The sequence below is a fragment of the Antennarius striatus genome, chromosome 24 (genome assembly GCF_040054535.1).
Source record: "Antennarius striatus isolate MH-2024 chromosome 24, ASM4005453v1, whole genome shotgun sequence".
Classification (NCBI taxonomy): domain Eukaryota; kingdom Metazoa; phylum Chordata; class Actinopteri; order Lophiiformes; family Antennariidae; genus Antennarius; species Antennarius striatus.
The window spans coordinates 6125119-6135356 of record NC_090799.1 but is presented as its reverse complement, the minus strand read 5'-3'; positions in this window follow the sequence as shown (position 1 = coordinate 6135356).

Sequence of the window (10238 nt, the reverse complement as noted above, 5' to 3'; positions counted from 1 at the left end):
TATCACATTACAGGTTCTTCCCAAAAACACGATTGTACCTTTTTTGCTGCTGTGACCCACAAACCTGAAGAAGTTGTCTCCTGATTGGTTGGCGGTGATAGAATTTGTTTCTTCACGTTTGTGGATTAAGGCTTCCTGTTCATTCAGTTTACTAGTAGATGAAGTTACTTCATGTTCATGATAGCAGTAAAATGTTAGCCACTTTTTATTTTGTCCAGGATAACTCCTATGTACTGTGTGTACTGTGTGTACTGTGTGTACAAGAAGGGGCAGAGCAGGATGTACTTCCTGAGGATGCTGGCCTCCTTCAACATCTGTCCTAAGCACCTTCTCCTTCTGTTCTATCAGTCTCTGTGGAGACGCTTCTGGAGAGCAGAGGCCTGTACCATAAAGCTGGATTACGGTTTAGCGAGATAACTTCAGGCTTAACACTGGCTTTTCGGTACCATAAAGGTGGCTTACTTTCTATTGGGCTACGTTGTCGTGGTAACCTATGCTGAACACCTAACCTGCTCCGGAGCAGGATAAGTTCAGGATAAGAGCTCAGCAGGTAGCCCCACCTACTGACCAATTATTTCTCTTGGAAAATGGGCTGTCTGTTTTATGAGAACCCGATGGATCTTGGTGCAGAGCTTGTGCGAAGAGCGCTCAGGCGCGAGAGAATATTTAGAGATCGCTGCAATCCGTTTGAATTGCCTGAACAATCACTGTACGAAAGGTACAGGTTTTGGGGAGAGGGGTTACATTACATCTGTTTAGTTTAGTTAGTTTAGTTTATTAGTTTAGCACATGTTCAGTACGAGTACAAAAACTATGCAAGGTGGGAACGAAGCCTTTTTAGGCTTGTACAGAGTTCCACACCTGCCTGTATCAAATTCAAGACATGCAGGCTAAACAATCAACTGAAGAAAAAAAAAAAAAAATTGCGTATTAATTCCAAAAATATGAAGGCAGCAAAGACAAATCACACACAATCAGTACAAAAAATGGATTAACAAATCTGTCAGAAGAACAAATGCAAAGATCAGGAAGACAGACGGTAATTTTTCAGACAATTTTTGAAAACAGAGAAGGAGGATATTGATCGCAGTGTTGGGCTTAATTCACTCCAGAGCTTAGGACCTCTAAAAGCGATGTTGAATTGGTGTTTTGAAGTTTGGGTATATGGTAAAAGTAGACTGTTGTTGCTGTGTCTAGTTTGATATATACAGTATGGACATGTGCAGTGGGGGTGAATACATTCTGTAGGGTGACTGGAAGTTCTTGATTCCTATATATAAATTTGTGTGTGATTAAGCATGTTTGATAAATATTTATTTTGTCAATGGATAGTACCTGGTATTTGTTGAATAGGGGTGCAGAGGGTGCATATCTGTTAGAGTGGGAAATCCTTCTAAGGTTTTTTTTTTGTATGACACATAGTTTTTTTTAAGTATGTAGGATATGTAGCTGCCCAGACGATGTTGCAGTAATTTGTGAATGGAAACAAAAAACTGTAATATAAAGTTAAGTGAGCTGTGGAGTGAATTAAGGGACAGACCTTCCTCAATATGCCGAGCATTTTTGCAGATCTTCTTGAGACAAGGTCAATATGATCAGACCATTTGAGACTGCTATCTATAATAACTCCTAAAAATTTAGTACGGTGAGCTAATTCTATTTCAGCATTATTAATAATTATTTTGGCTAAATCTATGGGATAATGTTTGTATTACAGAAGATCATGAAATTAAATTTTTTCACATTGAGGGTGAGTTTGTTCAAATGAAACCATTTTGCGATGGAAGATAATTCTTGATTGACGGTTTGAATTAAAATAATGAAATCTTTGTGTGAAGTTACAAGGTTGGTATCATCTGCAAATAATACTGGGAGGAGTTTGGTGCATGTCATGGCCATATTGTTAATATAAATTAAAAATAATAAAGGGCCCAGGATTGATCCTTGGGGAACACCAAACGATATTGATGATTTCTTGGAGGAAAAACCAGCTAGATGGACATATTGTTCTCGATTTGTGAGATAGTTTCTGAACCATTTCACAGCAATATCCTCCACTCCATATCTATTTAGTTTTGCGATCAATATGTCATGACTAACCGTATCAAATGCCTTACTGAGATCCAAGAACACTCCTAGGGCAAATGTTTTATTATCAAGAGCTGATGAGATATAATTAACGAGTTGTATAAGGGCGTGTTTAGTGGAATGTTTTTTGCGAAAACCATATTGGTGTTGATATAGAATATTGTTAACTGCTAGGTGATTTGATAATCTGGAATAGATTAGCTTTTCCAAGATTTTGGATATGGATGGTAAAATAGATATTGGCCTGTAATTGCTGAATTCGTTGGAGTTGCCTGTCTTGAAAATGGGTATAACTTTTGCAATTTTTAAGTCCTGGGGGACATTTCCAGTTTTGAGAGACAGAGAGAGGATATGAGTGAGGGGTTTGATAATGTAGTCAATAGTCTCCTTTAGAAGGACACTCTTAATGCCGTCATGACCATGGGCTGTGTTTTTTAGTGACATGGTGATATCCCGGACCTCTTGCATTGTTGGTGGGTCAAAATTATGGAGTTAAAGAAATATTGGCCTTTAGTAATGGAACAGGGATCTACGTTTGAGTCTTTAAAGTCAGATGCGAATTCAGGGCTAACTGATATAAAGAAATCATTAAAGCCATCTACTGTTTAGCATCCAGCAGATGTCGTACTTGAGCAAATGAAGCCTCATGAAGCTTCGAACGCAGTGAACCGATTGGGATGAAAAGTTTCAGTGCTTCATGGAGCTTAATCTGCCCATCACTAACTATACATGGACTTCCCAGTTAACATAACTTTAGTGTCATAACTGTTCCAACAATTTTCATGTTTTTGAGCAGAGAGTCCAAACAGCAGGAACGACACAGAAAACAGCAACAAATTCTGAGTGAAACTATCTGGGTAGCACGAACAGTTTGTCCAGCTATGGTTTCCGTTTGGAATGGGACAATCGATGTAGTGTCATAAATTCTCCTCGGAATCTGACAAAAATGGTCTTTAAGTAACTACATACAGTTCTGTTCATGTAGTCAGCTAACAGAACTATCACTGCTCTAAAATTTCTTTTCCACTTGCTCTTTTGTCAGGGGCCTTTTCCTTTAACGTTAACTCCTTTCCCAATCTCACCATTATTTAGCTTTCTTTCTCCAGTTAGCCTGCTAACATTCATCTACGGCTTCACAATGCCCGCCCAACGCAATCCATGTTTCGCCAACACAAAGTCGTTACGTCACCACGTTGACTTTGGACTACGTTGGGTGCGCTTGGTTTATAATACCTATACATTTGTTTTCACATGTTTGGTATGAAGCCTGATGTTATTGTTTGTTTTATCGTGGAATTTCCACGGGTTCCAGTGAAGTGTGTGTGTGTGTGTGTGTGTGTGTGTGTGTGTGTGTGTGTGTGTGTGTGTGTGTGTGTGTGTGTGTGTGTGTGTGTGTGTGTGTGTGTGTGCGCATGTGTATGTCACTGAACTTTATATATAATATATAAAACTCAGTCACACGAGTGGCAAGAAATCATTTACAAAACCTGGCTGCATGCAAAGAGCAACTTTTACATTTACCATCACCAGTGGGTTTTGAAAGGCTGGACTGCTGCGTGATGAGGAAGACAGTGCAAGCTCAAGGCCAAAATTTCCTCAGGAGGAAAGTGAGAGCGCAAAAAAATAAAGTGAGACTGAGTGCAATTCTGAGGCTGTTCAATTCAGTCACTGAAGAAGAGAATTTCAATGTTTTTAGTGCACAGGAGGATGATGGCAATCGTGACTTTGCAACATATATTTAGTTGTATCTACTATTATACCTGCTTTTGCCCGCTGTCACGGGGTGCTGTAGCCTACCCCAGCCGACTGGGGGCGTGAGGTGGGGGACACTCCAGGTGCGATGCCAGTGCACCGCAGACCCACATGAAGAAAGACATAGAAGCACGCATAGGCACACTCCCGCCTGCCTGTTCACTGTATGTACATACTTTTAATATCTAGTTGGTGCGGCTTACATTCTGATGCGCTCTGTAGTCTGGAATTACGGTATGTGGGTACAATATTTAGGAATGGAGTGGGTTTGTGTGGTCAACGTTTTCTTCCCAACCAACTGTAATGCCATTAATTATTTCTCTGGTCCTATGATGTTAAAAGGTGTCTTAATTTTAAGTCCATGAAAACATTTTTGGGAATTTTGTTATAATTTTTGTAATATTATAATTGTCATAATGGCTTCGGATAGGCCTTTTGAATAACTGTATAACTGAGACCTTCCCCTTACCATCATTTGAATCCTCTGTTTTGTCATTTATCTGAAGTTGGTCGATCGGTGACATTGAATTGGATAGCCTGAATGTGGTTTGTATTTTTCTGCATGTTGTTTTTGTGAAAATAATAGACTCTCTCATTCCAGTAGTTTTCAGAAAGAGCAGATCAAATTAAGGTCACCATACTTCTATTGATCAGAAGAGGGCAGCAAATTACTTCACCTGATGTGGCTTTTTCAGTATAGCTCCAGCTGATCCCATCTGTAAAATAATTTGGCCTGATGGAAACAGCAGTACTGGCTGTCATACAAAAATGTAATTGAATATGCTTATGTGGACAGAGCTTTATTAGAGAGGACACATAACAATGAGTGGATGCTCATTATTTTTATTTGATTTTCTTTATGTTTTCTTTACTTCTAAAACTACAATTTGCACCTCCTCTGCGATGCTGATGTCAGGAACAGTTCTGCTAATTGTACAAAAAAATGTTTGGCATCACATCACACAGGAAAAGCAAGGCATACAATATATAAAACTGGGAACTGCACACGCCTTTAAGTCGACTTACCAATCATTTACAGATATAGTCCAGGAGAAGGTATTTTCTACTCTCATCACAGAATGCTGTGTTTCCAAGCATGTCGTCATTGATTTCAAATGAGCATGACTTCAGTCCTTCACAACTGAGGAGAAATTCAACGGGAAGATCTAGAAAATCTGACTCTGCATCTCCAAAGCAAAAAGTCATACAACACAAAGAAGTGTTTTTTTAACAATTACTTCTACTATATAGGATGATAACTAATGAATTACAATCTTAGAATGACTAATAAGAATCTTCAACTTGCTTTTTTTTGTCTGACCAACTCTCCAAATCTTGTTGGTTGGTCTCTTTGTCCTAACCATCATAATGTTATTAACTATTATGTATAAATATCTAAATGAAAAATCCTGATATGCTGGAATCAGCAGGCTTTGACATCTGTTTGATAAAATGTTGAATCTATCCAAAAAGATATGTAAATTCTGTGCAATATTTTTTTCATCTCATACCTGTAATTAAATATTGCCTAATTATTGCAACTCTCTAATAGCTATTTTAGTCTGTGAACCATTTACAACAGTTAAAACATTTTTGTTATTTGGAACGGATACTGACCCTGACATCATGAATCCAACAATCGGAGAATGGCAGAAAGTAGCTGTAGAAGGTTTCTCCGTACATGTTTTCTGGTCAAAGCGTCCATAGGCAGCCTTCTGGATTCGAATTGCTCCAGTTTCTGGAGATGAAGACAAAGTGTGACATAACATAAACTTTAGAATTAATGGGGAAAATTTTTGCATAAGTATGATGAATCCAAAACATTGGCATCACTCTGTAAATAATCATCTGGTATGGTGTGACGGTCAGTGAGTGGGTAGAGGAAGTGGAACCAGTTACAGACATGGGGAAATAAACCACCAAATCTAAAAAATATTAAAGCAATCTGCATCCAAGAAACTATGTAAGGTAAAGACTGAAAAGGTGCGCTTTCAATTGAAATTTTAAAAAAAAATTCCAAAAAGATCAATTAGAACATTATTTGGTAACTTCTGAAATTAGCTTATTGCCTGCGTGCTACTATGTGAAATGTTTACCTCATGATACCATTATTAAATTGAAGGAAATGATTCTGTCAGTACTTAAATCAATGGCTGTGTTCACAGTATAAAGTCTCACACTAACCTGGATCCATCCATAAGTCATCGTCTTGTTGCTACTAAAGTCGCATTACATGCAACTGACAGTAAAGTAAAAAATATCCTCACAAAACAAAATTTGACCTTTTTCCCTGAACTGATATGAAGGAAACTTCAAAAAAAAACTTGAATCCAAATAAATACTCAAAGTGGAAACTCACAAATCTAGCCTCCAACTGATTGACGAATTGTCTTCTCATTATAAAGAATCACCCATTCATATAAATAGGTTTAGCTTCAAAAATGTAAGTATGAATATATTTCTAACAACATGGTGAAAATATATACAGTGCACTCTTGTTCTTTGCGGTTAATGCATTCCAGGAACCACACACGATTAAACGATTTCCGCGATACAGTGACGAACTATTTATCTTATTCTTCTTCTTTTCTTTTTGGCTTTTCCCTTCAGGGGTCTTATTATTTACGCTAATTTAAACGTTCATGCACTCCCCATACTGATATTAAACCACCTACAAAGGGTTGTGTCAGAAAGGGCATCCGACGTAAAACTTTTACCAAACCAAACTACCGCCATCGGCGCTGTTCACCTACAGGGTGCCGGTGGAAATTGGACTGCTGTTGGTCGAAGAAGAACAAGAGGAGGAAAGTGTGTCCATAGGAACAAAGAGAAGAGGAATGCCAAGAGTATAGGACAGAGTAGGGACATTAAATGTTAGGACTATGACAGGAAAAGGTAGAGAGTTGGTCGACATGATGCAGAGGAGGAAGGTAGACATACTGTGTGTCCAGGAGACCAGGTGGAAAGGTAGCAAGGCTAGAAGTTTAGGAGCAGGGTTCAAGTTGTTCTATCATGGTGTAGATAGGAAAAGAAATGGAGGAGGAGTTATCTTGAAGGAGGAGTTTGTTAGGAATGTTCTGGAGGTAAAAAGAGTGTCAGATAGAGTAGTGAGTCTGAAGCTAGAAATAGAAGGTGTGATGTTCAATGTTTTTAGTGGGTATGCTCCACAGGTAGGATGTCAGCTGGAGGAGAAGGAGAAATTCTAGTTGGACTTTGATGAAGTGATGCAGAGCATGCCTAGAAGTGAGAGAGTTGTCATTGGTGCAGACTTCAATGGACATGTTGGTGCAGGTAACAGAGGTGATGAGGAGGTGGTGGGCAGGTTTGGTATCCAGGAGAGGAATGCAGAAGGACAAATGGTGGTTGACTTTGCAAAAAGGATGGAAATGGAGATAGTGAATACTTTCTTCCAGAAGAGGCAGAGGAGTGGAGGTGGGAGCACACAGGTAGACTACATCTTGTTTACATCATTAGTGACTGCAAAGTAGTGGTAGGCGAGAGTGTAGCCAAACAGCATAGGATGGTGGTGTATAGGATGACTCTGGTGGTGAGGAAGATGAAGAGGGCAAAGGCAGAGCAGAAGACGAAATGGTGGAAGCTGAAAAAGGAAGAGTGTTACATGACTTTTAGGAAGGAGTTAAGACAGGCTCTGGGTGGTCAGGAGGTGCTCCCAGATGACTGGACAACTACAGCTAATGTGATCAGGGAGACAGGTAGGAGAGTACTTGGTGTGTCGTCGGGAAGGAAAATAGATAAGGAAACTTGGTGATGGAATGAGAAGGTAGAGAAGTGTACACAGAGAAAGAGGTTAGCTAAGAAGAAGTGGGACACTGAGAGGACTGAGGAGAGTAGACAGGAGTACAGGGAGACGCAGCGTAAGGTGAAGGTAGAGGTAGCAAAGGCCAAACAAGAAGCTTATGAGGACGTGTATGCTAGGTTGGACAGTAAGGAGGGGGAGACTGATCTATGCATATTGGCAAGACAGAGAGACAGAGATGGGAAGGACGTGCTGAAGGTTCGGCTCATGAAGGATAGGGATGGAAGTGAATTGACAGGTGCCAGTAGTGTGATGGCAAGATGGAAAGAGCACTTTGAAGACTTGATGAACGTGGAAAATGAGAGAGAACAAAGACTAGAAGAGGTGACTGTTGTGGACCAAGATGTAGCAAAGATTAGTCAGGATGAAGTGAGGAGGGCATTGAAGAGGATGAAGAGTGGAAAGGCACTCGGTCCTGATGATATACCTGTGTAGTAATGGAAGTGTCTTGGAGAGGTGGCAGTAGAGTTTCTGACTGGGTTGTTCAACGGTTGTTCAATGGTGCCCATTTTTAAGAACAAGGGAGACGTGCAGAGTTGTGGCAACTACAGAGGAATAAAGCTGATGAGCCATACAATGAAGTTATGGGAGAGAGTAGTGGAAGTTAGACTAAGGACAGAAGTGAGCAGCAGTATGGTTTCATGCCAAAAAAGGGTACTACAGATGCAGTATTTGCTTCGAGGATGTTGATAGAGAAGTACAGAGAAGGCCAGAGGGAGCTGCATTGTGTTTTTGTAGATCTGGAGAAAGCTGATGACAGGGTGCCCAGAGAGGAACTGTGGTATTGTATGAGGAAGTCTGGAGTGGCAGAGAAGTATGTTAGAGCAGTGCAGGACATGTATGAAGACTGTAAGACAGTGGTGAGGTGTGCTGTAGGTGTGACAGAGGAGTTCAAGGTGGAGGTGGGACTGCATCAGGGATCAGCTCTGAGCCCCTTCTTGTTCGCTATGGTGATGGACAGGCTGACAGACCAGGTTAGACATGAATCTCCATGGACTATGATGTTTGCAGATGACATTGTGATCTGTAGTGAGAGCAGGGAACAGGTGGAGGAGAAGCTAGAGAGGTGGAGGTTTGTCCTGGAAAGGAGAAGAATGAAGGTTAGCCGCAGTAAGACAGAGTACATGTGTGTGAATGAGAGGGACCCAAGTGGAAGAGTGAGGTTACAGGGAGAAGAGATCAAGAAGGTGGAGGATTTTAAGTACTTAGGGTCAACAGTCCAGAGCAATGGAGAGTGTGGAAAAGAGGTGAAGAAGTGTGTGCAGTCAGGATGGAACGGGTGGAGGAAAGTGTCAGGTGTGATGTGTGATAGAAGAGTTTCAGCTAAAATGAAAGGAAAGGTGTACAAAACTGTGGTGAGACCAGCAATGTTGTTTGGTCTAGAGAGTGTCACTGAGGAAAAGACAGGAGACAGAGCTGGAGGTAGCAGAGATGAAGATGCTGAGGTTCTCTCTGGGAGTGACCAGGATGGAACCATCATCAAAACTGGTCGTTAACTCACATGCAGTGATTATCAGTCCTGTGAAAACCACAATGTTGGTTGTCCCAAGTGAGGATTCCACAGCAGACTGGATACTTATATACAGTTTCCTCCCATGCATACAGGAGTAAAAGCCGTTACAAAAGCAACAGTGACGCGGAAATAGTTAGACGTAAATATCAAAAAAAAGTATAATTAATCATTGCATTTCACTGCTTCCAGGTACAACGGTGGAACAGAATTCCCACAATAAATTGTTTTATCATTCACTCAAATGTTTGCTTGGATATGCTCGAGAAAAAATGTAGTGGGATGATGGATATAACCCAGTATCGCCCTCACTTTGTTCACGATCCAGATAGTAAATGAATGCATTTGTAAATATGCAGACATGATGGAATAAATCTTGAAAAAACTTGTGATCTGGTAAAATATTCCAAACCATAAACCAGCTTTGGAAAAAGGGTCTTTAGCTCAGTTGGTGAAGTGGATTGTCCAATGACCGTAGGATTTGCTGTTCGATTCTACGAGAATCAGTTAAGTTCTCTAAAATTAAAAATTAAATTAATTAAATTAGAGATTTCTTACTTGAAGGTGGTAGCCAAGAACTGTGATCGATCCATCCATCCTTCCCTCAAACCCAGGCTGGAAAAGGAACATGTTTTATACATTTATTAATTAAAGTGAATTAAACTTGTGCACCTTCAATATTCTCATTGTTATGATGCACGTCCGTCTTGTGGCATCAAACATGTACATCAACCTCAGCTGATGTGCTCTTTTCGTTTACTTAAATGAGTTGCCAAATTGTCATGTGGTTCAAAAATGGCAAGCTTTGTCAGATCAAAAAGTAGATCAAATAAAACATGGGATTATGAAGGTAAAATTGTACCCTGTTAACTGCAACTGTTCCATTTATATTACACAATATTGTTATATCACTGCCCTACAGTTGTGTGAATCACTAAGCTGTCTCTTTATTCTCAGGCTTTCTTTTCATAGCTGCTCCAACTGTCACATACATGCTGTCTCTGTCTGTCTCACACACACTCTGACAGACACACACTTTTTGACTGAAAAGATTATTTAAAGTGTTTTCAT